The sequence below is a fragment of the Dermacentor albipictus genome, chromosome 8, assembly GCF_038994185.2.
Source record: "Dermacentor albipictus isolate Rhodes 1998 colony chromosome 8, USDA_Dalb.pri_finalv2, whole genome shotgun sequence".
In the NCBI taxonomy this organism is placed as follows: Eukaryota; Metazoa; Arthropoda; class Arachnida; order Ixodida; family Ixodidae; genus Dermacentor; species Dermacentor albipictus.
The window spans coordinates 55,919,528-55,936,840 of NC_091828.1; the positions used below are offsets into that span (position 1 = coordinate 55,919,528).

Genomic DNA, 17,313 nt, shown 5'->3' on the forward strand with positions numbered 1-17,313 from the left:
GCCGGAAAAACGGGGCTCGGGCGTAGGTCTTCGTCCCGGTCGAATCTCCCGCAGTACACACTGTGGGATATATTGCCGCAAGCATTACCAGAGCATACAAGCAAAACGTTAGCCTGCAAGTACGTTAGCGAAGCTCCAAGCGCGAGGCGTTTTCTCTCGTTTCGCAACGTCAACCGCAACAACGGCCGCATTGGTAACGCAATATTTTGTCCAAAACCACCAATTCCCAAAGTCACACAGCCGTTCGAAGTCTTAAAAACAAAGTTTAGGAAATCCGAGCACTGCTATCCATCATTCGCACGCTGACGTACTGACCCGCAGACAATGAAGTCAAGAAAATCATAGAGGTAATTGGCTTAGTTGAAAGAGATATGTACAAAAACAACGACTTGTCACTAGTGGCTTTTTTTAAAAAGGAAACTATCCATATACCACTGCCTTCGACATTTGGTGGTATAGCGCAGGCCGTCTCGGAGGCCATGCCTACAGCTGATGTTCAAACCATGCCCAAACAACGGTTGCCTCTCGCAGAAACATATCTAAAAGGCTACGCTTTTGCTAACTGCATGCGCCGGGGCCAAGTGCGAAGGCGGAAGGAAAGACGACTTAGAGGCCACGTTTCGGACGCCACTTATACGTACAGTAAACCACAAGATTGTGCGGAAGACGAAATCTGAGAAAAAAGCTGAACATCTGCGCAGCCGCGCAACGCAGCCTAATATTCGCATTTACGGCCTCTAGCTACCAGCACATGTGATCAACATTGTGATGTTCCGTTTGACTGGCTACTGGTACATGCTGCTCGGAAATTGAACGTTTTCACAGATCCCGGGGTCCGTAAACTTTTCTGGTTGACTGTACTCAGCACTAACACTCGCGGCACGTGCACCGTTTAGCACAGCGTAACAAAAAAAGAGAAAGAATTCTGCAGGATGAAGCAGTCGATTCTTCGCACACCCTTTGATGCGGCCCACAGCCAGTATAAGGCGGTGTCAGCTGTGCAGTTCTATACACGAATAGCCACGAGAACGGCGCGTGTCACATGGCACTTCTCGCGAAGGAAAAGTTCTGCCTGGGGCAACCGTCACTGCCGGCCGTTCTCTCTCTCTCTCTCTTCATCATCACGAGGTATAAACCGCGACCTATTCGCTCGAAAGAACTAACTTCTGGCAAAGTGTGTAAATGCAACGTCCCGAAACTGCACAGTGGTCGGATATTAGGGACGCCGTATAGTTTCGATTTCGCAGAACTGGGGGGAGGGGGGCGGGGCATGTTCTTTAGAGAGAACAAGTGCAGAGGCGTTTTCGCGTTGCATGCGCGCACCAAAAAGTACACGGCCGGGAATCGAACCCGCTACATCTCGTCGTGATCAGCGAGCAGAACGTCAAATAGCCCTCTGAACAACGCGCGTAATGCGAGGCAGTTGAAACCTGCAACTTCGCCAGCGTCAACGGATATAATTTCACTTTGTTTCAGAACTGCCCAGACGCATTCCAATTTACCCTGATTTCGTTTACTATTCCAGTACTTTCTACATTTATCAGAGGAGCTTTACAATAACCCACGATGCTTGGATAGCCGGCTCTTCCAAGCCTTTCGTCGTTGAACAACGCAGGGCACGTACATGCCCTCCTCCCGAATAAAGTTTTTCGCCCATGTAAACCCCAGTGGATTTGATCGTGGCACAACCGTTTTCGCATTCCGACTTGCCAAGAACAGAATGTCTGCGGCACATCACACGTCCAATTTAGTGTCGGCACGCGCAATTTATTCTTCCGGTATCACTCGTAACACTCGGCACTTATGACCTAACTGCGGTGAACAATGGCAGGTTTTAAACAGTCAGTATGATATATGCTACATAAAAGTGACTTGCGAGACGAAATGGGCAGAGAAAGTGCACACACGGGCGCGTTAGCGGCGAAACTGGCATCTACGAAACGCAACCGTTCGCCGATGGTTAAATTAGCTAAGTTGCTCGAAGCAGCTGCGCACCATGGTGATGACTGCAAAAAAGCACGAAAGTGCAATTCAACATTCCGCCTCGTAAAACACGCACAGACATAATGAGAAAGAGCCCGTTATCAGCGAGAGCGCACTAATGCTGCGTCACAAAGTCGTGCACGCGACAGCCTCTGACCACGCTCGTTACGATGGGCGATTTTTTACTCTTTCTACACGCGCGTGTTGTCGAACAGCTGCAGCTTCCTCAAATTACCAGAGTGATTAGCACGCGCTGCGATAAGACTCATTGCGTCGCATGCGCCGATGTACACGTTCGTGCCACCTTATCTGTGTTCTTCTGTGGCGCCGCGCATCCGATAAGAGGGCTTTTTTTTCTCGACGAAACATGGCCCTGCGTTGACAGCGCTCAGAGGCTGATAAGGAAGCTGCCTTCTTGGCCTCCTGTTAGTAAATATCAATATTCCGAGGCAGAAAAACAGACTCACGATGTTGCAATAGGCAACCTGCGCAGAAGCTTTTCAGGGTACAGAAGAGAATGAGTAACCCACACACGCGACCCCGTATTCTAGAACTTTCACCCACTCAAACGCTCTGCCTCGATTCAAGGAAGTGCATGATATCGCCGCCTCGCGGCAGAAGTGGTCACTATGCTTGCTTCATTGGCACGCCACGTCGATTCCCCAGAAGCGTAGCGTCGTATTCGGTCCATAGGGGCGCCGCCGTTATCAGCTCGGTGGAACGGAGGAACAACTCGAGTCGAGGATAGTTTGAGAATCAATACGGGAGATGGCGGACGCAAAGTGGCAATGACGCGACGAGCATTCGCGGTGACACTTCGGATCGCTTCCGCAATACGATCGACGACGGTTCGGCATGCCGAAAATGTCGTAGTAACGTGCACCACCGATCTGCTCATTACATACGGACATGTTTGCGATCGAAATGGGAAGCTCATCCGATAAGATAGAGAGCTCGGCAAATCTCGGTACACGTGCACTCGTAAGAGCGACGAGGCGTGGATCGCGGTCGTCCGGAATGGCGTCTCTTTCGTTCTTCGCTTCCCTATAGCGACCGGTGTGGACGAAAGCGGAGCGATAACAGAACTCGTCGCGGCGTTCTCCAGCCCCCAGTGCAAGGTGCCTACACTGTTGCGAACTGCACGCGAAGTGCGTTATCATTTCGCCTCCGCACTTCTTTGACGAGCACGTCATGCCGGCCTGGTTGAGTAGCAGTCACACTGTCTCCCCTCCCCCTCTTTTTTTCCCCCCTGCCTTAACAAGACAGCGTGGGACACCGGTCCAGGCAATGGATGTTGTGACGCGCTGTTATGTGCACCAGGCTCGTGGCTGCTGACAGGCATCAATGAAGCATTTCTGTCCAACATTTCAATAGAAAGAAAGAAAAGTTAAAGAAATAACAGCAGTGTGTTTTTGTTTTTTCGATACGAACGCGCCTCTCACGTAACAAACACGCAGACGGTAAAGAGAGGGGGGCGTCATTTCTCGAGGTACTCGAGACAACACATGTCGACTGTCGCTTATGCATATAGCACTTTTCCTCCTCTGAGCGTGCGTGACGCACTTCCATGCGGACCGCCGAAGCCGCACGACAGACGACGAAATTTCGGTTTATGCAACAGCACCGCGGGGACCCTACCGGGAAAGTGGTCGGCGCGCTTCGCAAGGCGAAGGGACCCGTGGAGGCTCCGCTCGAAAGAGAGCGGAGTCCTCCCGTCCGGACACGAAGACCGAACCCCCTGGCGCACCTCGCTTGTGGCGCGTCCCTCCTTTCCTCGCGTCGAACCGTTTCGCCCTCCGTGACGAAGGACGTGTCGGCGAAGTCACGACGAGCCTGTTCGAGGTGTCACGTGAGAGTACGCGACACGCTGCGACGAGGAGGAGGAGGAGAAGGAGGGCAGACAGACGGCGCGGCTTCACCCGCCGCGGCGCCCTTGAAGATGTACGTACTACTACGCGAGGCCGGGCGACTAGAAAGCTGCCCGACGAGGGCGACACCGTCAGTTTCGGTTGAAGGGGAAAAGCGCGGTTCGTGAGTCACGCGTGCAACCTTGAAAAAAGAAAGAGCGGCCGCGTCGCGTGTTTGTATCGGAATACGCGCGCGGGAGGGGGAAGAGGGGGGTCTCGTTGCGCAATTGCTAGTCCCTCGGTGGCGCAAATCGTGGTTGGCGCAAGGGTGACTCCTGAAATGGAAAGTACGAAGACGCGTTCACGAGACCATGGTTACTAAATTCAGCGAGGTATATATTCTGGGGAAGAGTGGCTCTTCGTACAGTAAAGGAAAACAGAAAAAAAGAAAGGAATAAAACGAGAGACTAACATGATAACGAAAATTTAATTGATACGAATTAACTAAACGGTTAATTCTGCCACAAATTAAAAAGAAAAGTGGGGAGGCAAATAACGCACACTCAACGAAAGGCGCCTCCGCGTCGTGTTTGCCTTGTATCTGTTTTAATAGTCCGCGCAATTCGTTTCCCGCAAACTCCCTATAGCACATCCCGACCGACATAAAAAAACGTCTGCTCTGGTATGCGAAGACCGTTTCATACGCCATCGCACCCGTACACGCTAAAAACAATAACTACTCGCCTGCACATTGGTAAAACGCAAGCGACGAACAAATCTGGTGAAAGTGGCATTCCTCACTGGAGTACAGCCGTTCGCGCACTGTATACGGTAATGACTGCAAAAAGAAAGCACTGGAGTGCAGCTCGAGAATAAGCCTCGTCAACTCGAAATCACGCACAGCTGCAATATACAGCAACGCATGAATCTCTACCCTTTTCACATGCGCGTATATCATCATCGAGCGCCTAGCCGAAAACGAACATTACAGCGTCCCCATAGCTATAGGCGGTCGTAATGGTGCCAGCCAGAACAGCTGTAGTTCGTTCAACGCCGCCGAAGTGAATCTGGGATCGAACTTTATTTAGCTTTAGACCTACAGCTCGTTGCTGTTACCATAAGAGTTTCCTACAAATGCTACTACAGAAACACTGGCGCTGCGATCGGAATAAGTCTCTGTGGGCAAATGCATAGCCATTGCAAACTGTTGCCTCTATAGCGCAATAGTTTGTTCAAAATGATACAACTTGCAAAGTTGCAAAGCCATTTCGAGCCAGAAGGGCGAAGGTTAGGCCAATCCATGGACTACCCATCGTTAAAAGCGTCGCTTGTTCACGTGTAAATCCATGAGTCACACGTGTAAATCCATGAGCTTTTATACCGCATCAGGACCGACTCCGCGTACACCTCAGCTTGGTTATTCAAGACTGGGCTTCGCGTGTAATCACGTGTAAATCCATGAGCTTTTATACCGCATCAGGACCGACTCCGCGTACACCTCAGCTTGGTTATTCAAGACTGGGCTTCGCGCTTCCCCACTCTGTGTTTTCTGTGGTGACATTGGCGACATCGAACATTTCATTTGGCTGTGCCCTCAGTTTGACACGGAACGAAAAGTAATGGTCGACAACCTACAAAAAAGCGGTCTCACGCACAGGACCTTTGAAGATGTTGTTTTCCCCGGAGGGCCCGCGGCATTGAGAAAGAGAGCGCAACGACTTCTGATAGCCTTCCTGCGAGACACGGGGCTCATCGACACCTGGTGACACACCACTGATTTGAACTCGAAGGAGGATCAGGCGGAACAATTGCCGGCTATGTATGCCAGGCTAACCCCGCCTGCTTCAACATCACCACCACCACCACCTACCCATCGTTACCGCGCTGGCTGGCTGAACCGCCATAAAATTGCAGACCCCATAGACATCTCACCAAGAGTCTTCACTAATATTCTTCTAGCAAACTTTACGCTTGTTACACGGCTGTTACGACACAACCTAGCACGTCATTTCGAGTCGGGAAGCAGCTAGCGCCGCCTGCAAAAGAAAGAGAGATGGAGGGGGAGAAAGAAGTGCGATTGGCGCAGCAGAAGCCAGCGGGAAGAAGCAACGAGACCGGATATCCGCTTGTGCCGAATCCAAGACGATCTGCCGCGCCCTCTCGAGGCTCCCTGCGGAACTAATACGTACAAAACAAACTGCGCAAAGGACCGGCGTTGAAGAAAAAGAACCCACACGCATAACAAAAGACATTCCCAGACTGACAGAGCTCCATCGCAAAGCCGCAGCACAACAAGGCGCGGAGGGAGATCAGTGAAGCCGCCCTGCCCTTCACAGAGAAGGCACGGCACCTCACCGTCGCCCAAAACACGAAAGACGGGTCGACCAGCGCTATATACGACCTTCCGTAATAAAAGCATGCAGTGTCGACAAAGCTGAAAACTAAGTCCGCTAACAGAAGTTGCTCGTACCCTTCGGACAGCTTAGTGATTGAGAAAGTCAACCGACCACTCGGTAATAACGTTAGCTCTACAAGTAGTGATGGCAAACATTGATCAAGTTAGTTTTGCGAGTTCGGAGACTTAAAAGCGCCGCGACCTTTGGTCGAGGTCATAAACCGAAGAGCAGACCAAGGACAAGCGCTGCCAACGCGTAAGCCAAGGCTAAGACGATGAAATACGTCTATTACACTCAACCATATTCTTACGCGGGGCCACGTACCCAATGCACTACAATAATCTGATCATCAATCATAACTCATAAAGCATCCTATACGTGTTGTTCTAGGAGAAAGGTATACCGAGCACGAATCAAGGGAATAGCAAATACACAGAGAAGTGCCACCGGAGGATTTGCCTTCGGCTGCACGAAAAACCTGAACAACTTACCCAAGAACAAGTTACTTTAGTCATCAAGCTTCCTGACGCGCAGTCACTGTGGATGGGGACGGGATTTGAGGGAACTAAAGGTGGGATGAAAATGCGCTTTGGTGTTGCACAACAAAAATCCACAAGTGGTCAAGCTAAGTACAGAGTCCCTCGCTACGGCGTACCTCATAATCGCATCGTGGTTTTGGGTCGTAAAACACCCGAATTATTTTAATTTCAAACGATACTCTGGTCAACCGACGAGTTCTCGCTGCACGCTTCAAACTGAGACGGGCAACAAGTAAGAACCCCGACAGAGAAACAAGCACGGCCGCAGAAAACGACAGAACAAGTGCAACTGCACAGAAGCAGACGATGACGCCCCCATCCCCCTCCCCCCAAAAAATAGAGAAAAAGAAAAGAAAAAGAAAACGCCGTCGTCTGCCCATCCTCGGGCGCTGCCTGCTGCTCCTTGAAAAATGGCGCCGTCGGAACCACAACAAGCAAGCAGCGCGACGGGGCGTCCTCTCGGCCTTCTGCTGCAGCCGCCGGCTCAATTACGTCACTCCCGGAGGCGGAATGCCTCCGGTTTACAGCCGGGTCGACCTTGCGCAAAGAGGGAGCAGATACGTAGATCCTACTGGAGAAGCAGCCGGGCGCTCTGGACCGTCTTTAATGGTCGCCGCGCTTTCTTGCACAAAGAACTCGGCCCGCCTTCATCTCTTCCAACAGCCCCGACCATTCCTCTCGCGTTTATTCTCGCTTCTTTTTACAGAGCCAGCGCATCGTCGCTTCATTTTCTTTATTTTTCTTAGTATTTCCGCGACGGCCACATTCTTGCGCACCGCCTCGAGCAGACGACGCCGAGAGTGCTGCCGTAAACGAAATAACGATGATAAAAGAGTTTGCCGAAGGCTCGCCAGCTGCCTTGGCACGCTGGCGAGCTTCTTCAATGGACTTCTCCCTTTCCAAAAGCGAAACGAGGTAGAACGATCTTTGCGCCCGTAGTTTTCCTCTTTGCTCGCTGCACTGAATGGAAATCGCGAAGCATGGCGTTAAGGAGATCTCTCTGAAGTGTTTCTGCAGATTGCGCGATAGAACACAATTGAAAGCACTCTGAATGCGCATGGCATCGCTTACGGCCGGATTCTCAACCGGCATCATCGTCTTTGGCCACTTGCCACAGTATCAATTGGTAGGCGAGTTGATAATGAAAGAGTGGGCTTTCCCTTGGCATCACGCGGCGTTTGATTACCAAGGTTGACGACAGTGCACTTGTCCTGCTTGCTCCTCCGGCTCGGTCACAGCCAATCAGGGGGGCGCTGATCACGTGATCAGCAGGAACGGCCGCATGCCTGTTGCCAGGCGCGGCTCGAAGAGAAGGGAAAAAGGCTTATCGAGCGGTCGAACACGAGTATCGTGCCTATACAATGCCGAGGCGTCGTATATTCGAAACGAGTTCTCGCGTTTCTCAAGGCGTTCGGCCGATGGCACGCTCGGCACCTGGATTGAATACGCGCCAGTGCAAAGACACACACAAAAGGCTTGCATGGCGTGCAGTCTTCCCCGTACTGGGTGGCGAATACCCAAGGCGCAACAACCTTAATGCAACCGGGTCGGGCTTGTGCGACTGATACAGGGCTGCAAGAAGCTCAAGCTAATGGGTAGTGGGAACACATAACCAGTCGGTATATGTTGGGCGCGGTCAGGCGGAGATTAGGAGTTGCATCTTCTAACAGGAGACTGGGCAGAAACCATGCCGACGGCATACTAGCGGGATGGCAAGGTGAATGGAACATGTACGTTAAAAAAAAAGAAGGGCAAAAGTAAAAGAAAAGGCACGGTTCACAGTACGCCGATCACCGCGGAAACGTTTCACAGAGCACAATGTGTCTTTTTGCAGCGGGTGTTCGGACTACTGCGTACAACGACTAACAAATCGTCGTGTGAGCTCATGTGGCTGTGGGCAAGGTCCACAGCTCCTCCGCTGCTGGGGACAAGGTCGTGGGTTGCCCCGCCGACAAACGCGAAACACGTTCGCGTGCATCTTAAGCTTCGAATCCACGTTAAGAAGCGCCAGGTTCGTCATGCTACGACGCGTCTCATATTCGGAGTGTGGCACTGGGGCGTAGAACACATTTATTTACAGTCTTTTTCAGTCGCACGGCGCTACAGCCATCGACGCCAAACAGGAGAGGTCAGTGACTCACTTGTACTTGGCCCAGAAGCGTCCTGTTAAGGCGCTCACTTCCAAGAGGTAATTCTCCCTTTGGTGCATTGACATACTGAGGTCTGATGTGTATATTTTTCACTTGTACGCGACGGAACTATGTATCCGCTTTTTTCAGTTATATTTATTCCAAGAATGCGCGTTAAAAGAAACACATAAAGCCGGCGGCAGCCTAAGAACGCAGTGCCGGCCAGTGCATGGACAACCAAATCGAAGAGAATTTGCACCGGCCAACTGCATTCATTTATTTGCGTGACGTCACGCGGGAGGCGAACTTCTTTCAATATCCGTGTGTCTCGGGAGCTATTTCTTGTAGCGCGCTGAGGCACAGAGGGCACATGAAGTGCGGTTTTGTGGGCAAAACTTGCAAGGTAAATGTACCTGGTAGCAAAGCGTTTATAGAAGGCTATACATTTAGGACATGGCGGTTTATCGGTGGTTCGTGGGGCTTAGCGCCATCTGTGCGAGGAGGGAACACTTCCGGCGGAAGAAAAACAATGTGACGCCATATCCATTAAAAGTAGAAGTGACGTCGTCTCTGTTCTCAAAGGTGCGAAATTTGTTTTGGTGGCCTGCCATTAGAACTGCATATTCAAATGCACCGCCATTACACTTGAATTACGCTTGATGGGCGTTTCTCCACCCACCCCCCCTCTCGGGTGACGCTTCCCGAAAGTGTACATGGAGGTAAGCACGTTTCCAGGTGGTTGACCTTCGTCCCGAGAAAAGCTACTTTGCAGCACTGGAAGCTCGTTCAAGGACGACCAGGCGAGGAGGCAACACCGGACGGATGCGTCCCCATTGGATGAAAATCGAGGGAGCGTCCCCATTGGATGAAAATGACACCTGCACGGGTTCGCCGATTGGATGAACAGGACGACAGCTGCACGGGCTCGATGACTGGTTGAAAGTGACGTGAGCCCGACGGAGTGAAGGGGTTATAAGCCAGAGAACTATCGGAAAAGGAGAGAAGTTCAGAGACGTTCTCCTTGCCACGTACGATTTGCTGCCGGTCGTCGATGGCTTTTTACGGTCATTTTGCTTGTTTCCAAGTCCTGCGCATAATGTAAATAAATCTTCCGTTCTCAAAGTCCACCTCAACGTAGGCCAACTCCCGCACTCTACGGGGAGGTGGAATAAGCTGAAAGCAAAAAGAATATAGTTTGATATTTCTTGGTCGTGCTTTACAGTCGGTTTAAGTATGCATCAACTAGGGTCAGACCATGCCCTCATAAATCTTGTAACCAAGTTACTTCGTAAGGAAACGGCCGTAGGCAACCCCCGACACTCCCCTGTGCCCAACAGAATACCCGCCGCTCTTCGTCCGCTATATATATATATATATGCTACCTCGACCCTCTTTGCGCGCAGAAATTGTCGCAAACTTAATTTACAGCCAGGGAACTAAGTCTCTAAGGATGGACAATGTCAATCGCTCCATAAATCTCGCGAAGAAATGCAGTTACAGGGCCTCTGAGACACAGCGGCCTTCAACTGAAGCCTGCGAAGTAATCGGACTACAGCGAATAATCTACAGAACATGGCTCCTAAACAATGACTGCCCCTGCTACGCAGAGAGCGGACAAGGCAGACAGAGTTCTTTCTTTTCTCCGAAAAGCACGCACAGCCGTGTCGTTAACCCCGAACCACACGCCGGTGCGGCAACTCAGACGAAGCACGTGACAAGGTTCGGTAATGGCGAATGCGAAAGACCTCCCCGCCAACCAAGCGAGCATCGGAGGCGGCTTCACTCACGTGTATACACATATTACCAAGGACGTCGAAAGTAAAGGCATATACGCTCAAGGCCGCGCACATACACGAAGGTGTTCGTGACGCAGGAAACCACCGTGCCAGAAGAGTTTATGTAGAGGAAAAAAAAGAAAGGACCGCACCTGGCACCATCACCGCACCGTGGCTGGCACTAGCAGACGATAAGGAAATGCGTGCCACTGACGACCCCCGCTTGGCTTTTCTCGACTCGCAGCAGCAACAGAAGACGGACGATGCGCACAACGCGGAGTTTCCTACAACACTCACTAGAAGGAACTCCGGCGCTTCGATCGTTCAACTACCTTGGAACGATGATCGGTACATGGATTTATCTGATCTTCGTGCTTGTGGATTCGATCGGACGTTCTTGTGGCTTTGTTTATTAGGCTTTGTCCCCCTACGTTCTTCAAGCACTTCACTGGTACTTTTATAAATGCACCAAGGCGATTAGTTACTGCACATGCGCAAGCATTGCAAACTTTTGGATTTATAGCGCAATACCTCTTTGATAATGGATTTCCAAGCACGAGGCTATGGAAAGTCGAAAGAGCAGAGGCTTGCCGGCAATCCTGAGGTTCTGCATGCAAAAAAAAAAAAACGATAACACAAGGGAAACACGGGAAGGTCTGAGAAACAGTACTAGGTACATGTGCAAGCAGTGAATACTTTGCAGGTCGGCAGTTTGTACACCGTCTTCGAGGGTGGCTGGCCTGTTCACATCGAATGGGTAATGATGCGAGCGACGAACGGGCGCCTGGGCTGATGCGCTTGATCACTTGCCAACATATATATGTGAAATAGTTTCTCGCCAAAAGAGGCAAACGCATCATTTGTTTTTTCTTTTTACAAACGACAAATTTCTTGCCGAATGCCCGTGGGTAGATTCACGCATTAATCGCAAATATTAAAGAGTTGCTATGTACCAACACCCACCAACTCTGGCACTAGCAGGCGAACCGGAAAAGAACGCCTGCACAAACGACTTTGCGCAGCCAACGAAAGACAGCAGACGACGCGTAGAAACGAGCGAAGATTCTTGAATACCGGCCGCTTGAATCGTGCCAATGCGAAGACGAAAAAAAAAGAAAGAAAGAAAGGAAACTACGACACAAAATTAAAGAACGGGCACATTAGCGAGGCGGATGGGCGTTCTCTTCCGCTTGTAATAACCGTCTCGTCTTCCAGCATTGAAGCAGCAGCTTGGCGTGAAGCAGACGACACACTGCGCAGCGAGCGAGCGTGTGCGTTATATGCACGCAAGCGCGCGCACACACACACGCTGGCCTATCGCATCGTTTCCGTTCCAAAATGATCGCCGTTGCGCTCGTCTGGCGGGTTTCGAAACTCGTGAAAGAAAGACGGGCACGCGCGCGCAATCTCTGGCCTCGAAGGTCGCGCCTTGTGGCATTTTCTTGTTTCGCTTCTTCACAATTACGCCTCACACACAGCCTCGGGCCAAGACGCGGAGGGAGGAAATTGCGACGCACTGCGCATGCGCGGTGGGTTGAGCAGCGCGGCATACTGACGACGTCAATGCGGTTAAGTATACGCACGCCTAGCCTATAGTGCTCCACGGTCTGAAGAAATCTGTGCATACAACACACGCCGAGTCGCGCAATCTATGCATCCTAGAGTGAGTAAGTGCTTGCTCGATTGCCCCGGCTAGATGTATATATAACGAGCGTCGAGACCACACATACAATGCGCGCTGCCACGTCGGAAGACGGCGTCCCGGATGAGGAGCTTACGCCCGAGTGGACGCGGACAAAAGAATCGAACAATCCTGCGCGCAGCCTCTTCGTACACGGCGACGTTGGACTGCACGCACTGCCGCGTATAGCTGGCCTCTGCGAAGTCATTTCATCCGCCCGCTGTTGCCGCAAAGGAATCCTTAGTCGGAGGGATCCCAAGCCAAGGAGAGTCACAATCAAGTTTGCCGGCAGACAACATCTGTTGCCGAGTCTACATGTGAACTGTATGGCTCCCATATATTAACAAACCTGGCGTTGTTGTGAAGCTCGAGACAGCACGAGAAGCACCGTCCCGCTTGTATGCGGCTTCTGGCCGCGGCTTTCGGGTAAAGCGCCGCACATTTCAACTGGGCTAAAGCCTCTGCATCCACGCGCCAATGCCGCTGGTCGGCGGGAACGCGTATGCAGGGGTTTTAACCTGGGCCACCCAACTCACCGGTTCTTGGCTCGGTGACAGCTGCACAGACACGCGAGGAGCACATACGCGCGCTTTGGAACTACTAACAACGCACTCGGTCGACAACTCCCAGTGATAGGGGCTGCAGTGGCAACAACCGTTTCAACTCTAGTACAGCTCTTTCACGAGACATATACCGTTAGAGCCAGCCCAGATATTCGTTGTTTAAATTATATTTCTCGTTCGTAATCGGGGGAACTAGGGACAAGCTAGAGCAGGACATTATACATACACTATGCTTCTGCAATCAAGCTTACTCGAAACCTATCTTTTCTCGTAAGATCCTTTCCTCCGGCTAAATATATATCGCCGGAAGATCCATCCCTCCTGACAACGCGCTCGGCTCGTGCGTCCATCGCATACGCGGCACACGGCCAAGCGAGCGGCTGCGTACAAAGAGAGAATGGAAAGGCGGGAGCGTGGGGAGCATTTCGTGACCCGCTTTTATAGCTCCTTCTTTTCCTCGCTCTTTGATCTCGTATGCCTCCTTCACTGAGTGCGCGTGTCTTGGGAGGCGGCGAGGGGAAACGGCCGCCCTTGTTTTTGCATCCCAACAGACAGACAGGGCCTCTCGAGGGGGCTGACGACGCGGCGTGGCAAACGGTAGTATATACGCGCGAGATGCGTGCGACGCTATAGCGCACAGACAGCGGCGAGAGAAGGAGATTCTTGATGATGGGTAGGAAAGGTTGGGGTAAAGTGCAGCGCAGTAACTGTCTCTCAGCAGAGGACACCTCAACCGCGCTGCACAGGGGGTAGGGAATGAAAGTAGGGGGAGAGAAAGCTTGTGTTCTTTCGCGACAGCGGGGGAGGGGGTGTATTGCCATGGGTGGGAGGCGAGTGGGGTTAACGGATAGAGAGAGAAGAGAGGCAGACACCAGCTGGACGGTTTCGCCAACGACGCGTCGCGACACCGAAAAAAATAAATAAATAAACAAACAGTACGCCGGCGATGAAAGCTGAGATGCGGCAGCTGCCGCCAGAGGAGACCCGCGTTGCGTTCCAAACACAGGCAGCCAAAACAGTAGACACGTCATGTGCATGAATCATTTCAACTTTAGGTCGGACTTTGTTTTTCGCGGCGTACGTAGAGTACAGTGGTGGTCAACCGTTAAAGGGACCACACAAGTCTAGAGCAAGTGCGAAATGTTCCCCACGTGACCACTAGGGACTATAGCGCCGCGTAACAGCGGACCAACTTTGGTCGGTGCACGATGACACCTTTGTACGGGCGTTTCACGTAACTTGAATCAAGGATTTCAAAAAAAAAAGTGGTTCACCGCAGCAGAATGAAACCAACGACATATGGTTTGCCATCATGTGGTGCTCCTTAGAGTGTTTATATTCCGCTTAATTAGTTAATTAAGATCGGTTATGCAATATCTTTTATATTCACTTGAGGGTCAAGTACGTTTCGTTACGTTGCAGTAGGGATTAACAAACGTCCGATCCATTTTTTTTTTTTGGCAACGTATTTTCTGCGTGGCGATATTTTGGGACGTATAAAGGGACACTAAAGGCAAATACTAAGTCTGCGTAGACCGTTTAAATACCATTCGACAAACCTCGCAGCCCTTGTTTCGTGCCAAGAAAATTGCATCTGAACGGTCCGAATGCCTTTATTGCAATTCGAATCTCCCGCCACCTAACCGGGGGAGTAGAAACGTTGCATACGCCATCACCACCCTTTGCTGCCGTCGGTGAGTAAAATGGCGCCGACAGACGGCGGTACCGTTTTTCGCACAAAACGCTATAGCGCGCGGTCACGGAGAAACCGAGCCAAGACAAGAGCGGTGGATTTGTCGCTGCAGCTGCTTTTTGGCCAAGTGGCGTGGACCATTCGAGCATCCCGCAACATCACGTGCAAGTTGAATTCTCTGCTACTCGCAGTTTGTGCGAGTTTCGCGAGCCAGCAAAACCAGCCGAGCAGTACGCGATAACGAAACTACTGAAACGCGACAGCGCAGGCGACGCCAACTTTACTAGACTAGCAACGATTAGACAAGCTAGTCTAATAACCTTGGGCGACGCAGAGTCTAGCGACAACGATTTCTATACCGCCCGTTCCTCGTTGTGAAGGGTAAATCCCATGAGTTGCTTTTTCGAAGAATGAAGTAGAACTGGACAATTGAGTAGCATTTTTTTTCGTCTTACATTGGAATACAATGATGTCTTTATATCGAGTGGTTGAGTACTAGCGACATAATTTAAATGAGTGCCTTCGTCATCGGGCAAGTACTTGAATATCGCGGGGGGAGTCAGTAATCGCCTCCTGCCCCTGGCTGAATTTCTCGCTTACTAAGGCTTTGTTCGTGATAATATTGACGCGTTACAGATTACCTATCACTTCAGCTGGACTTAACATTTGCCTTTAATGACCACTTAAATGAAAATGAGCAAAACATGAAATAAAACCACGTGACTGCGCCCATGCGCTATCTTACTGCAGTGCTCTCAAACCTGTTTCGAGCGAAAGAACCGGGCGCGCGGACCGCTCGCTGATTCAGCATCAGTTACAGCTTACTGAGCATTTTTTTTTTCTCACACAATTGTATGTTCAAGTACAATGATAGAAGATTCATATACAATAATAGTGGTTAAAAAGGATGAAACGGTGAAAAACATGTTGATTTCACCCAGCTGCCGTTAACCATTATTTTTTTTAAAATCCTTGGTTCAAATTACGTGAAACACCCTGTATAAATGCGCCTTTGTGCAGTGCATTTACATAACATTGCAATTTGGTTATTTGCTACACTGCAGCGAAGTAAGCGTCGTTTGACCCTTTTGGGGATCCGGTGCTGCAGGGCGGCTTCTCTCAGCGTGCCCCTGATTACTGTAATTACTTGTCGCTACAATAAACCGAAGCTTTCTCCGGCTACTTTGGACATCTTTGACCACTGGGAACACGCGCAACTAGGTATGTGGCGCTGAGTACAGCGAACATTCGTGGCCAATCCTCAAGGACTCCTATGTGACACCGAATACATATGCACGTGCCCGAATAGAAACGCAGAACAAGAGGCAAGAAGCCGGCAACCGAGGCAACTGAGTGCGGACAGAGAAGCGAATAAACTGGGACCGGAGTGTGCATTGTGCGAGCAGCCTTGCAGAAGTGAAAAAGAAGGAGGAGAAGTGGACGCATTCCATTAAACATTATTTTTTTTTTAGTATTCCTATCAACGCAAGGTTTACTGTAGTATTGATCACTAGCTTTACCCATGTATTCACAGTTTATTTTTCATCTTGGATTATATATTTATTTTACTTTTTTGTGTTCGTTATTTATTAACCAAATTCTTTTATTTATTCAATCATATCACCACCCGATTCGTGGCCTATCCCCCATAGTGGGTTGGTGCCATTGATTGAGGCTTCATCATCATCATCGTCATCATCATCATCAAAGAAAGCTGCATTTGTCGCCGATTCACATACGCATATATACGTGTGGGATGGGCCAATGATTGCCTCGCTTCTTGATCATGGAGAAGCTTATAGAAATGGAGTGGCCAAGTACGTACGTGGTCTCTCCATTGTAAAAAAAAAAGAAAAAAAAGAAGTTGGACGTGAAGCAGAACCGTGCGGTGTATAAAAGGCGAAAATCTCACTAGCCGGGTTCTCCGGCCGCGCCCGCACACATGCGAACTCGATTCCGAGTCGGCCAAATAGGCGAAAGGCAAGGCTGTGCTCGCCAGCCGTCAGTTATGGGAACTCTGAACAGGTCCCCCAGGCACACTAGAAGTGATGTAATCGTCGAGAATGCGTATAACGCTAAGTGAAACGCCAAGCCCTGTACACTTGCGAACAGTATACGTATACATATACTCCACTTCTGCCGTTACGACACAATGCAGAACACAGGCGTGGCAAGATTTTCAGGAAAGATAGCGACCGAGAAGGAGTTTATTATTATTACTTTTTTTTCCGTTCCCATTCTAAGATGAAGGTGCAGTAAGATCAATGTCCACATATAATAGTTTAGACCGGTAAGCACTACTGTCATTTGTTTATAGGGCCGGCAAAATAAAGCTGACTCTTACTGCAGAGAATGAAGCAAACTTTCTTGCCTTTCACGTTGAAACCTTCCCTGCCATTGCGTGACTGTGACGTCAGGGATTTCGAAGTGTATTTTCTCGCATTTTGTGTAATTCTTGCGCAGAAAAGCCTTTCAAAGCTCGCTCTATAGGTTCGGCAAATATAATTGCTTTTTTTTTTTAGAATGCACTATAGTTGTACACCAATAAGCGATTGACTAAACCCTATATTAGACACTGTCAAAACTTGAGACGTCACGGCGACCTAGCGTGGGAAGTTCGAGGCAACGTCGGCACCAGTCGTCCGCTCTAGCCTGTCTCTGAAGTTCTGCACCGAGCCTCCGTGCGTCTCAGGGCAAGAGTGGATGT

At 50.3% G+C, this 17,313-nt stretch overlaps 1 protein-coding gene across 1 annotated transcript in view; it reads right to left on the reverse strand.

Moving 5' to 3' along the window:
- LOC135921740 (SH3 domain-binding protein 1-like) overlaps positions 1–17,313 on the reverse strand; it is a 155,280-nt gene that overhangs the window by 81,455 nt on the left and 56,512 nt on the right. The gene's annotated exons all lie outside the window — the stretch shown is intronic.